The sequence below is a fragment of the Ictidomys tridecemlineatus genome, chromosome 9 (genome assembly GCF_052094955.1).
Source record: "Ictidomys tridecemlineatus isolate mIctTri1 chromosome 9, mIctTri1.hap1, whole genome shotgun sequence".
NCBI lineage: Eukaryota > Metazoa > Chordata > Mammalia > Rodentia > Sciuridae > Ictidomys > Ictidomys tridecemlineatus.
In genome coordinates, this window is record NC_135485.1 from 136,619,627 (window position 1) to 136,634,802 (window position 15,176).

Consider the following 15,176-nt stretch of genomic DNA (forward strand, 5'->3'; position numbering starts at 1 on the left):
GTCTGCAAAGGAATGGAGGAAACGAGAACATATGATAATTTGCTGAAAATGGGTGATAAGTGAAGGGAGGAAGCTTTTAAAGCAGATACTGAATTTAGGTTATCCAGAGAAGAGGCATGTAATATTTTTCTCAGTTTTATTGTCTTATGGAAACTACCTTGGACTTTGTAAATAATATACTCCTCATTTGGGGAGATTTAGATATGTTGTCTCCTAAAAATGATTCAAATAAAAAATGCAAAGTAAATAAAACAGTAAAACTTCAGGCTCAGAAGAGCTCCATTTTACAGATAAGGACGTTGAACAATGAAAGAAGTAGTAGTTTCTGAGGGTTACAAAGCTAACAAATGGCCCAAATTGCAGATGACTTCAGATCTATTTTTTTTCTGCAAAAATCTACCACAGTTGATTTTCTGTGTGAGGAATGAAATGCATCACTTAAGAAAATGATTTTAGAACTGGGGATATAGCTCAGTTGGTAGAGTGCTTGCCTGCATGTATAAGGTCCTGGGTTTGATCCCTGGCACACACACAAAAAATTAGAAAATTAAAATAGGGAAAATTATTAGCCAATATTTTTTAAAGTATCACATTAAAGAAAAAGAGGGAAGACAAAGGTCGCAAGAAATAGATAAGGGAGTCATCAAGGACTCTTATGAGAGTCAGGGAATCATGAATAGCCACTTTTATTTTATTTTATTTTTTTAAAGAGAAAGAGATTTTTTAATATTTTTAAATATTTTTTAATATTTATTTTTTAGTTTTAGGTGGACACAGCATCTTTATATTTTATTTTTATGTGGTGCTAAGGATTGAACCCACCGCCCTGCACATGCCAGGCGTGCTCGCAACCACTTGAATCACATCCCCAGCCCCAACCACTTTGTTTTCTTTTTTTTTTTTTTTTCTTTTGGTACCAAGGATTGAACTCAGGGATATTTAACCACTGAGCCACTGAGCCAAATCCTGAGTCCCTTCCCTTGACTTCCCATGCCACTGGGATTATAGGTGTGCACCAAGGCACCTGGCATGAAGAGCCAATCTTAATTGAAAGTGAAGGAAAAAATTCACAGAATGTGTGAGGACAGGCACGCTGTTTGTGCTTAGCTGTTTTTTAAAACACAGAATTTTGAGGGTTTTCTTTTCTTTTTTTTTTTTACTATCACTTCTTTCCAGATATATGAGGTTCAATTGAAATTCAGCATTGTAATCTTTTGGTCAATTAAAATGATTTAAAAGTGGAATCAAAATGCAACAAAAGCCATTAAGTAGGACTAATTTATCAGTTCATGTTAAACAGATGATGGCTGTAGTCTTTTGATTACCTCTATTATAAGAGATTCCCTGTTTGTATAATGTTTATTCCAAATCTCTACCTGTTCTTATTTTATTTTCCCTAGGCTTCAAGTTTCTTTCTTACTATGTATGAGAAGACTCTAGACATACCTTCCCTAGAAACTTGATGCTCAAAAACTAACTCATTATCAGCTTTTTCAAAACATAATTATTCTAGGTTCTTTCTACAAATAAGTAAAATTCTCATCCAAACATGATAGAACATAAGAGAGCTTTAGGAACCTCAGAGGAACAGGGACTCCTTCCAGTGTCTCACCCCACAAAGAGCATTGCTATGAAAAGTCTTGTTCATTTCCCAGCCTAAATTGCGCTGAAGTCTGTTCTGTTTCCCATTCCTCCTCTGGCAAGTGATCCAGTCACTTATTTGAAGCGGTGACATCTTGTCTTACTTTTATCACAACCTTAAATCTCTTATCCCATTGCAGAAAGTATTTATTGCTTGCTTAAAAATAATAATGGAAATTTCCATTTCTATGCTAGGCATAGAAGATATAGAAGATATTTACCAGTGTTCTGTAGTACATTTGCTTGTATTTTTCCATGATGCACAAATACCTTTTTGCCACAGTCCCAGATGGTTTTCTGAGCTGCCTCTTGCACTACTTTGCTTTACTCTTAGTTCATGTAATTTTTGCTTTTATTCTGGCATTCATTATCCTTATCCATACCTTTTTCAGAACATCTCTGATTTTGGCATATCAGTGTTTCTCTTATCCATGTAAGAAATACCTATGCATCCTGTAAAACCCAATTGATGATTAATCTTCTTTCATATGCTTTTCAAGACTATTAATTTGAGCATGAGTTTGTGTGCCTTTTCACTTTCCATTGTAAATCTCTTTGGGGACCCCATTATTTCATCTAGAATGAGAAGTAGCTGATAGCACAGATCATGGAAAAATAATGGGATTCCACTCACAACCCAAGTACATATTAACTAGGTAATGTTGGGTAAGTTTGGAATCTTTTGATCTCATATTGCTCATCTATAAAAATTAATGGTAAATCACTGGTGCTAAACTCATAAACCCTTAATTTTATTGAAGCAATTCGGATAAATTCTCATTATTACAAAGAAGGATTTCTTTTTGTCATTTTTTACGAGTATTACTAGTATTATCTTTTAGTTGCTAGTACCTAATATAATCTCTGTTAATAATAATGTAACTTTTTTAATTGTGGTGTGTCACTCTTCCAAGTGGTTTGTAATATCAACACTCTTCCTCACACCGATGTGTGAATTATGTTCTATCAGCACTTCAGCTGCATAGGTAAGGAAGCTGAAGCAATGGGACACTACGTTTTAGATGATTTAAACCCAGACATTCTAACTTCAGGATTCTTGTAAATAGTCAACATAATGTAGTGCCTCAAAAGGGAATACAATGTGTGGTCATGAATGAATTAATCAAGAGAGGTTTGAAAAGGAGCAGAATTCATTATACCTAAACTGATTACCCACTCTATAATTTTCTTGGTAAAGATGCTGACTCTGTATAGAAGCAACAACTACAATAAATATGTGCTGCATGAATCTTGTCAGATTAGGTACTCGACTTGGATCACAGAATATAGATCCTTTAGAATCACTTGATGTGAAGGGGATAGTGTGACCTTCTAATATTTACAGACAGAGGTTGGCTGAATGCATTGTGTGCACAGAAGTGCCTTCTAAGGAAGAAGAATCATAAAATGTGAGAAATTTTGCCCCCCCCTTCAGAAAATTTAATTAATTTAAAAAAAATTAAAACTTTTTGGAAATTGTTATGTTTGGACAGGCAGTGCCCATAAAAAAGCTTATGTGTGAGACAATGCAAGAAAATTTAGTGGTGAAATGATGAGATTATGAGAGCATTAACCTTATCAGTGCATTAATCCACTGATCTGAATCCACTGGGTGATAAATGAAGGCGGTAGGATGGGGCTGAAGGAGGCCATCCTGGAGGTGTGCCTTTCAGGTACATATTCTGTCCTTGTTGAGTAGAGTATCTCTCTCTCTCTCTCTCTCTCTCTCTCTCTTCCTGGTGCCATGTCCCCAGCTGCTTTCCTCTGCTACATTTTTTTGCCATGATATTCTTCCTCACCTCAGGCACCAAGGAATAGAGTTGGCTACCTATGGACTGCGACCTCTGAACCTGTGTGCCCCCAAATTAACTTTCCTCCTCTAATCATTCGTGTCATGTAATTTTGTTCATGGCAGAGAAAAAGCTGACTACAACAGAATTGATTAACATTTGCCCATCTAAAATTTAAAATGAATGGCACTAGAGCAAATTATGCTAAGCGAAGTTAGCCTACCCCTAAAAAACAAAAATGCCGAATGTCTTCCCTGATATAAGGGAGGTGGCTCAAAACAGAATAGGAAGGAAGAGCATGAGAAGAAGATTATCAGGAAACTAGGAAAAGAGGAGGGAGGGAAAGGGAGAGAGAAGGGGAATTGCAGGGAAGACGGAAGGAGACCCTCATGGGTTCACAAAATACATAGAGGATGGTGTGAGGGGGAAGGGAAGGGAAAAAAAGAGAGAGAGAGAAGTGTCACAGTAGAATGGGTAGACAATAGTGATGGGAGGGGAGGGGAGGGAAGGGGAGACAGGGAGGGCAGCAGAATACAACTGACACTAGGATTGCTGTATGTATACACATGGATGTATAACCAATGTGATCCTGCAATCTGTACACGTGGAAAAATGAGAATTTATACCCTGTTTGAAACAAATGTATGATATGTCAAGATCATTCTATTGTCTTGAGCAACTAATAAAAAATAAAATAAAATAAAATTTAAAATGTTGTTTATTATTTCATGTATTTATTTTAATAATATTTTGTTGCTTTTCACTCAGATTATTATTTTAAGTTGATCTATTTGTAAAGTAATTGTTCATTTTACTACCTCATTTTAGACAGATTTGTAACATTGCAATCTATAAACTGTATTCTTACTTTAAAATGCCATCTCTGATCCCTCATATTATACATTTGAAGAGTGCATTATTCTAATACTTGTGAAGACTAGAAGAAAGAAAAACAAAACCAATCCATATCATCATTGTCTTGTAAGGCCTTTTACTGCTTAAAAAATGTGCATTGAAACATCTACAAATTCAGAATATTTAAAAGCCAACTACTCCTCAATATGTTTAAGGTATGGAATGTAACATTAGCACAAAATTATAGAGTAAGATTTAATCTCTTTACACACACACACACACACACACACACACACACACACACACCTGATTCATGCTTGAATTCCCATTTTAGAGGTGAAGAATTTGAAGTTTAGAATGACTTTTCAGTACACACTGAATTAATTTAGAGAGGCAGTATAGGAACTCAAATGAACTTTGACTCAAGAGGAAAAAGGAGTGATTGATTCCCTCCCCCACCCGTGGGGTAGGCCATTTTAATGCTTACTAAATAAATACATGATTTGTACTGACTAAATTACTAAGATAAACAATTTAATTCATATGTATGTATCTTTTGGATAGAATGGATAGAAATGAGATTATGAAATCTCAGATAGTAACTTACAGACCTTCACAAGGGTGTTGCTATCTTTATGGCACTGAAATTAGGATTAGTTGAGATGAAGAACAAATCTTCTACCCAATGCTTGAATTAACAACAACAAAAAGACTATTCAAGTGTTTGTTTATTTACATCATTAATATATTTAACTGGATGCTACATGCCAGGCACTCTGCTTGGGGTATCCAATGCTAAAAATGACTAATGGAATTTCTGCTCTCATGGCATTTGTAACTAGCTGATTTTATTGCATATACTCATAGAAAGAAAAAGGAATGGCATTTTAAAACACTTATTCAAGTGTTGAAGTATTGCTTTGAAGAAGGAGAACACTTATTCTCTTTGTTTTCTTTGTCAACTTGACTTTCATTTTCCCCTTTGTCTCCTATTAGAGGTTTTCCTTCTTTTTGGTGATTGTTCTCTTATTACTGAGCTATTATGTAAAAGGAAACAGTTGTAATTCTTTATCTGAAATGCTCCAAGTTTATTCTTTAGGCCCAGCGATGCAGTCAAGATGCTTGGCCTCCTTTCTGTTCAATTTGAGTTGCAGCTGCCTCCTGGGATGGCTGTGTTTTAATACAGGATTTCTCTACCTTGTATTTTCCTGATGAGGCAAAGTTTAAGGACTTAGTGAAAAGATGGGGGCTTCTCAATCGAATATTAAAACAAAATCCTCTCATTCTAAAAATTCTGTGAAAATTTGGTCTTCTATTCAAGTTAGGGATGCTGTTGTTTTAATAACAATCTTCTTTCTACATTTTCTTGGTTATAATAGAAGGAGGATTATGAAGAAAACATAGATAAAGATAGTATGACTATTGTAGCACAGATATCAAAATCTTTAACCATTAATGACTATTCTTATCAATGGGAAATAATATTTTAATTAAATAGTAAAAAGAAAAAAGGTCACAATCACTTTTCACTTGCTAATTTACAATTGAGTTCCCTAAATGCTCTTGAAATTAAGAAAAAAAACCTCAAAATCAATAGATATACTTAACAGTAAACAAAGCCAAAGGGAAAAGAATTGTCACTGATTACTCACTGGAATCACTGGAATTCTGTAGACACGTGAAAACAAATCTTATAGACTCTATATAGGATGTAAAAATCATAATTTGTACCAAAATATAATTACTTCAGATATGAATTATTTAGTTATTTAGCATTTCTTCTATTTCCATTATATAAAATTATGGTTTCCAATTTTTTGTATGCTTAATGTAATATAGTGTATAAGTACCAACTGACAGAAGATCAATAAATGTCTTTAAATATGGAAATTCTATGTTCCTAAATTGTTAGAAAAACATTAAATGTGCAAACTTGTATTTAAGAATTTTACAGTGCAATTAATAATTAAAGAATCATTACTGAAATTTGTCCTTCTTGCTCAGCAATAAATACTTTCATTAAAATAAACTGAAAATAAGATTATACACACACACACACACACACACACACACACACACATACCTATATTAGTTGTTGATGGACCTTTATTTTATTCATTTATTTTTTATGTGGTGCTGAAGATTGAACCGAGTGCCTCACACATCCCAGACAAGCACTCTACCACTGAGCGACAACCTCAGCCCCTGGAAGTAAGAATAATTTGGCTTTGTTAACTATTTGGATATTTTTGTTACAGATTTTTTTTTTACAGTTTTAAAAATATTGCCAAAAGAAGTACAAAACAAAACATTAGAATACTATATTCTTGTATTGTTTATGACTGTAATAACTGGAATGCTCCTAAGGTTTAGAACAGTTGTCTTTATTTTTATCATTCCAGTTGATTTTTACCTGTTCGTATAGAAAAGAACTTTTAAGAGTTCCCATTTTATCCTGCTAATGTAACTCTTGCTGCTGGTCCTCATCTGTTCCATTTCCCTCTGCCCTTAAGAAAGAACGTAATATCTCCACTGGCTCCTGACTCCTTCTTGAGCTGTTACCTGTTGTCCTGGCTTCCTGGGGGTTCAAACACTGCCAGGTGTCTTCAAGAACCCATGTAGCATAATGTTTCAAGCTCCAATATAAGGAGACCCAACATGGAGACCTCCACCTCTCAGACTTCTGTAGCACATTTTTACTTTTTCAACAGGCAATAAATTAAATACTAAGTCTTACATAAGTTCAATTTAATCCATTCTCAAACTGATTGAAGAAGGACTAGGGGGTGGTTACCAACATAGGCAGAATGGGTGTTTTATCCTCTGTGTTAATTGTAGCCTCCTCTTTGATGGCAACCATGGAAATATTCACATATAAGTACACTCATTAGTTTATCTCATTTTCAAAGATTGATACACAAGTTCTCCTAAGATTTCCTTAATGCAATTATACATTCTTTCTCTGAAAGAAGTTTCGGGCTACTTGCCTTTAGTCAGTCATAGATATATACCTCAAACAACCTTTCCTTTCAGAAAAGGGAAATTGCTAACTCAATTTCATGGGTACCCTATCCACTGGTTGAATGGAGTCACCCTAAATTATTTCAAAATGACTATGAACAATGCTGTCATATCACACCATTCACATGCAAATCATGCCAGGGTGCTGTTTGACTCTACCTGTAATATGGGCCTGCATATTTTCTTCATCCATCAATGGGTATTAGGAAACTTAAATTTACAGTTGTAAGTTTGGGAAAGGGACAATTATAGCTGATATTGTCTGTGGAATTATGAAAAGTTAGCTGGTAGAACTTATCCTTTAGAAACTGCTCAATATTGAACTTGTGTAATTTTATTTTATGATTTCTGTGTGTACTCTAATGTACATCAAGAATCATGGTTACATACATACTTATGTTCACCATAAATAGAGAAGTTGTGGTTATTTTCCCCAATTTACAAACTGAAAAAAAGCTTTAAGAGATTTGTTATCTTTTACATTCAGGATGATCTGGCTACTATACCAAAGAAATATTAGTTTCAAACATTCTTATTACTTTAGACCCCTGGTATCTTATGTTTCTTGCTATACTCTGGTCTCCTGTTGCTCGAAGATATCACCATTGCCATAGTGAGAAACCTGTTTTGGTGACTGCATTAGAACACCAGAAACAGGGCATTTGCATCCAGAATATTAAACCAAGAAATAGTGTTATGATTGTGAGGAAATCCAAGTAGGTTTTTACTTCTCTATTAAATGGTGGGACACAAGACTAGGGCGCAGAAGAGGAGATCTTATGGAAAGCCTGAGGTGCTATGCTGGAGAGATTCCAATTCCTTCTATTGCAGAATCAAGTATGAGTACTCTTAATGCCAGGTGTGTAGTGAAAGAACCAGTGATCTTGTTTTTCATCTCACAATAAGAAAAATGCCATGGGATACATGTTGGTGGGGTAGTAGAAATACAACTTATGAAATATTCAGATATAGTTTTTCAATTTATATCTACAATATTTAGGTCCAAGAATTACATAGAATTACATTTAACAATTTTTGTTGCTTTTTAAAATTTTGTGGTAAAATAGACACATGCCTTAGAATTTTAATAGATCTATTACCCTCCAAAGAAGGAAAATCTCAGACAAATGTAAATGATGTTATCAAGTGTTCATCATAAAATGACTATGTCTTTAAAAAATATATACCTATTTAGAGCAGGAAATTTTGTAGGTAGAGGATGTTAATACTCATTAACTATAATTCAATAAAAATTATGCGAGCTTCTATTTTAACATTCATAGAATCCAGCCAGCACATTTTGAATACATCTCAGGAATTACAATCATAGAATCGTCGACACAGTAACTATGGTGGCAAAAAGATCGTCAGATTCACCAAACCATTGTTTATTTTGAAAATAGTCAATTATTATTGCTTGACTGACAGCCATTTTCATATAATTAGCTGCTCAATTAAGCACAATGTGTTTTTCTTCAAATTGGTTCCATGTACAAGAGCAGGAGATGCAATACATTACAGGAAGACAGAATATAGCCTGCAACTGAACATAAGAACTGCAATTTAGGTTAATATTTAGGATTCATGATTTACACTGACTTAAGTGCCTTGTTTTATGACATTCTATTGCCATAACTTTGTATCTTAGAGAAATGTTGAGCGGTTTGCTCTCCCATATATTACTGCATCTGTCTTAGGCAGCAAGAAGCGTATTTCAAAGACTGGTTATGCTGAATGTCATTCATAATAAGATTTGCTTCAGATTAATGTTTTGGGTAAATTCACTTTTGACAATATTTTCAATAGATTTTGCTCTAATTTACCAGCTAAAATATTTTAAATATAATGTTTTGTTAGAAACACTACATTTAAGTAAAATTTTCATTTGATTAGATGTTCCCAATATTTCAGAGGTTAAGCTGGTATGTCTGCCCAAGCATCATTAGTTTACTCTCTTCTTGATTACGAGTACAACTATAAATGGAATGAAATGAAATAAATATGGAAGATTACCAATTGCTGTTGGCATCCAACTATGTGCTTAAAGATGTTTTCATTTATTATCAAATTATTACATCCTGCCAACATCTGAAATGAGATGCAATGACACACAGAATCAGAACGTTTATCACCAAGAGGCAAGCAGGCTGCTTCTACTGGTTATAGAGTGTGCTTGTATACATTAGAAATCCAATATGATTATTGAACTTCATCTATTTCAAGTGGGAATTTGTGCATGTTATCATTGCCTCCATCTGTGCTTCCTGTTCTGCGATGCAAAATCATAAAAACAAGTTTTCAAGTAACCGTACAATTGTAATCATTTGCACAAGTTTTTCCAGGTGGTACACTCTATTTTGTTTGCCTTCCCTGTCTTCTAGTTTCAGAGCTATTACATCATGATTACATTATCAATTATATATAACAGTATATAAATTTTATTGGTTTATCTGTAACCTATTATTCTTTATCTTTTTATTGAAAATTCAATGAAAATATTATTTTCATAATTCAACTTTTTTTACCCCAACCAATGTTGAATTAAAGATATTTAAATCATGTTAATGTGAATTCATAGCTGCAGAGAGTGAGTTCTAAACAATTCTAGATGATCTTTAATGTAAAAATGTTATAATCAAGGTCATCTTATTGGATTTATTCTACATTACCTCAATAATGGATTATGCAATAGACTGTGTGCTTAATCTATATTACACACAATTGCAAGTGTGTGATATAGTTTTCCCAGTCATTTCATTTCAGAAAATTCTACTCATGGTTTTAGAATTTCTAATAGTTTTCCCAGTCATTTCATTTCAGAAAATTCTACTCATAGTTTTAGAATTGCTTAATTATTTTTTGTCTTATTTTTAGAGAGAGAGAGAGAGAATTTTAATGTTTAGTTTTCAGAGGACACAACATCTTTGTTTGTATGTGATACTGAGGGTGGAACCTTGGCCGCACGCATGCCAGGCGAGTGTGCTACCGCTTGAGCCACACCCCCAGCCCCTAGAATTGCTTAAATTTTTAAATAACATTTTATTTTTTCTTACATTTATAATTTTTATTTCAAAACAAAGAACCACAATAACATTAATAGAAAACCCATATGGAAATATTTACAACCTGGTCATTGCAAAGTGGGAGAAGTTCTACTTTTCATAACTGCCAACACACTGAGGAGCCAGAAGAAGAGGTAAAGTCAGGTAAATCCTCTTTCCTAACAAAGCATTGCTCCATAGCTATGTGAGTTTTCCTCCAAAGGCTTAATGACCAGAAGGAATGATGAAAACTGAAGAGTAAAATACTGTGTTTGGTAAGCACCAAAGTGGGAAAGGGAGATCAGGCAACCTTTGAAAAAGGGAAGAGGCTGAGTGTGGCCAGTCTCCACTTACAAATGTACTGGGGAATCAGGAGATGATTTTGGAGGTATCCAGGACCTGTACGGGGCAGGAGTCAACCTCACCATCTCCAACCTTCTGAAACACTCCAGTCTTCCTTTGTTTCTCTTAAAAGAATGCCTCCTTCCCCCCATATCCAACATCCCCAAGAGCCACATGCCCTGATCTTACACTCTTTCCTATTCCCATTGTCCCTCCCATCTGTAGTAAGGCTGAACCCTCCACTCTCCACCTCAAGATGTAGAAGCTCTCCCCCACTCCAACAATGTGTTTCAGACAGAAATTTAGTTTGATTTCTCAGAAGAGTCATGTGCCTGTATAAAAAAGCTGCTGGTTTCCTTTGGGATTTTTCTTTAAGATTATAGTTTATTGTATTACTTGAAATCTAATGTTTATTAAGATGGGTGTTATAGTTAAGGGCGATTGATGGGTTTTAATTTTGGATAGAGCCCAGAGAAGGGAAGGATATTTGCAGAAAACCTTTCTAGTCCAAACAACTCCTTCCCCTGATAGTTGACTCATATGCTTTGAGTAATTCCATCACCTGTCTGGTGGCAGAGCACTCCAAATGAGAAACCTAAAAAAAAAAAAAAAAAAAAAAAAAAAAAAATTGTTACTGCTTAGGTGTTCGGTATTTCTTTAACTTTGTTCTTTAAGATTTTATGTTTTGTTTTAACTTGTTTTAAAGGGATTCAAAGGAAAATGTTTATATCTAAATCGGAATTTGTAACCTCAGCCCTGAGAAAGGTTTTTTTTTTTAATTTTTTTGAACAATCATCTAGTTTTAGTATTTTTGCTCTAAGGTCATGGCATGTCTGTCTGTGTCAAAATTACCTTATTACCATGTTATCCTGATACTATATCAGGTACCCTTAGGGGACTTGAATCTTTCTGATAGACACATTTGAAATAGTATGAGTAAATGTACAGTGTAGCCCACACTTAAGAGAATATGAATGTATGAGCACTGTCACTTTGCTCTGGTGGAAAGTCGTTTATTGTTCCTTTGTTCCTATAGCCTTCTTGTGGATCGACTGTATTAAAACTCATCCCTGTGTACATAGGTAACACTGCCTCTGCTGGGTGGAACTTTAGATTTCTGGTTCATCTGGCTACCTTTCCCTACTGAATAATACTTACTTTATATGAAACGTATAGCAGTTTGTATGTATCAGTAAGATCTAAGGACTCTGCGAATATTATAGATTTAAAATTCAACTCACCATATACTGCAAAATTTAATCCCATGACTCCTTTTCTAATATGTAAACACATCGTTTCCTTTTACTTGAAATCTTTCTCCCACATCATCTGGAGAAGCAAACAGTCATCGCATTTCATGCTCCATTTCTTCTGCCTTGGCCACAACTACCAATGTGTTTTATGTCAGTATTTACATATATTTGTGCTTAGATAGTTGAGAGTGCTAATATTAGAAGAGTTAGTTTTACATGCTTACAAAGATTGCAATATGGTTTATTTAAGGAAATCAAGACAAACTTTGATATTTAAATGGATAAATAAATTAAACAGAAAAAATCAATAAATTAACAGAAAAAATGTCAATAACATAGAAACAACTTATCCTTGAAAATGGCTCACCCTATATAGTTTAAATTTCATGCACATCATATAATATCATTCAACATACTCAAATGATTCTGTATAAACATGTAATTTAAATATACATGTTTTAATATATTACCTAATTTCAAGAAGGCAATTTATATACATTCATATAACATGTACATTCATATATGAAACTAATATAAACATATAGATACCAATATAGATGCACTAATATGTACATATAGATATGAATATGGATGAATATGAATATGGATGTAGATAAGGAGAGAGAGAGAAAGAAGCAATTTGTAAATGTTCATAGTACAGGGAATTTTTGTGTGTATACTATATGTGTACACAGACAGAAATATAAAGCAAGTAATTAACTATGATAAAATAAAATTTTCTTTTTCCTTTTCCTAGACAGTAACAAATGAATTCTCTTTAAAAAGAGATTAGGTTATAAAGAGCTACTGCTTAATAAGATTACAGCATGTACATTAGACATTAGCTCATTAGTACAACTTAATTAACTAAACATTTTAAATGTTTGCCATTACTAAGGAATTTTTGCCTGCTAATTTCCAAACACAATGATAGACATCATTTTTATAATCTGAGTAATTAAAAGATTGTTCTATATTTCTGTCAACTCATCAAAAAATATAAATTTCAACACTGTTATGAAACAGCTTCATTTCAGAAAATCTGCAAACAATTATTTTAAAACATGTGCTAATCATGTTTGATATGGAAAAAGTCACACAGGTGATATTACAAGCTCTCAGTAAATATTATATTTCACAAGCACTCTAAATAATTACTTTTGATTATAAAATGCATTTTAACCCATTTTCATAATTTCAGTTATTTAACATTTGTTAACTCATGCCAAATAAGTAAATAGTGAATAAAACACAATTTGGTATTTAATGATACAAGAAATGATGATTTCTGATTTCCACATATTTTTTATTTTATTGTCTTTTACTTTTCCTACAGCACAAATAAATTATTATTGTTATAATACTAAAACTGAAGTGGTAGAATTTTAGCATAATCTCAAATGGAGAGAGGGGACGAAGAAGGATGGGAAAAGGAATGAACTGAGGAATAAATTAACCAAATTATCATATGAACATATATGTATGCAACATCGTAACATATATCTTTATAAAATATAAAAAACAATTAAGAAAATAGAAGGAAGACCAGTAGAGTTGAAGAAGAAAATGAAGGGAAGGGAAGAGGGGAGGGTAAAAGGAAGTACTGGGATCTGAAATGGAGAATATTCTATTACATGCACCTATGATTGTGTCAAAAATGAACCTCGTATTACATATAAATATAATGTACTAATAAAAAATTTATAAAATTTTTTAAAATGTGAATTTTTTCCATATTTTCCCCCAAATAATCACACCATATTCACTATATTCACATGCCAGTTGAAAAAGTCTTTAGTCAATGACAGATGGCATACACAAGGATGATCTAAGACTGTAGTGGAGATATCATAAAGCCACATCTTACTGCTGTAGATAAACCTAAGGAGCCTAAGACCATATACAAGCATGACAGATACAATTATGTATAGTACATAATATTTGATAATAATAATGGATTACTATTCTACTGGCTTATGTATCTATTGTTCTTCACTTGTTACTCTTATTTTAAAGTGAACTGCTACTTGAAAATAAGGGGGACTATGAAACAGTATGCCATGTTATCCTGGCAGCAGCCTCTTACATCTTTATTGCTCCAAGAGGCCACACTGTGTATTTTCCTATACCATCAGGTTTGTCTAAGTACACTGTATGATGTCCACACAGTGACAAACGACCTAATGATATATTTCTCAGAACATATTCCCATTGGTTGGAGATTGCAGTTTGTTACAAGAATTTTCCAGTTTCCTTTGTATGGTGCACACACACACACACACACACACACACACACACACACATATACATATGCATAAACTTGTATTCTTCATCTGCTGAAAGCAAAACATACATTTCTGGTATATTTAATAATTCACAGAGTTGATTGTATAAAATCAAAGATGGGATAAAATGTTTTATGGGCTTCATTAATTTCCTCATCCCCCTGAATGAGTCACTTTTAAAAAATGAAGGAAAAAAATCATAAAATAGGGAAATGACACAGCAAGGCACAGATGGTATCTTAGTTTAAGCACACAGTTTTCATTGCTATCTTATCAGGAATCCTACCTGTTTTAAAAGTGATTGTTTCAGTTAACAATGGCTATCAAACCATTCCACTTTGGGCTCTAAAATGATGTTTTATTTCTCATGGTTTTAGAGATTGCTTGGGCATTTTCTCTGTGCTTGCTTTCTCCTGGACATTCATTGGACCACATGGAGGTTAGGCTGGGAGCACACCTTTGCTGAATCAGCTTGGGTGGTTGGCCCTATTTCTTTGTCTCTCAGATCATTTTTCCTGGGATTCTTCATGTCACACCATATGCAGAACAGTGTTAGATTAGGCAAAGTTGCAAGAATCTTTGAGAACTAAGCTACGAAACCAGTGTCACTTGTATTGGCCAAATGTCAGTTGTAACAACAAGCCTGATTCCAGGGCCAGGGAAATAAATCCTTCTGCTAGAAAATCTGCAAAGAAACTAGTGGATGTCGTGGTTATATTTAATGTACTCCTGTGATTTAGATTTTCTTGTATTAATACCTCTCTGCACTTTTACTTCACTTATGTATATTTAGATATAAAGCTCAAGAATAGATTTCCATTGCTGCCAATGTTACTATGTGATATTAGTGGGTTGATAATCACCTCTGATTCAATTGACATATCAATAACAATAAAGATATTACATGAACATAGTCTTTTTGAGTTACTCTGTAAATAAATTAAGATG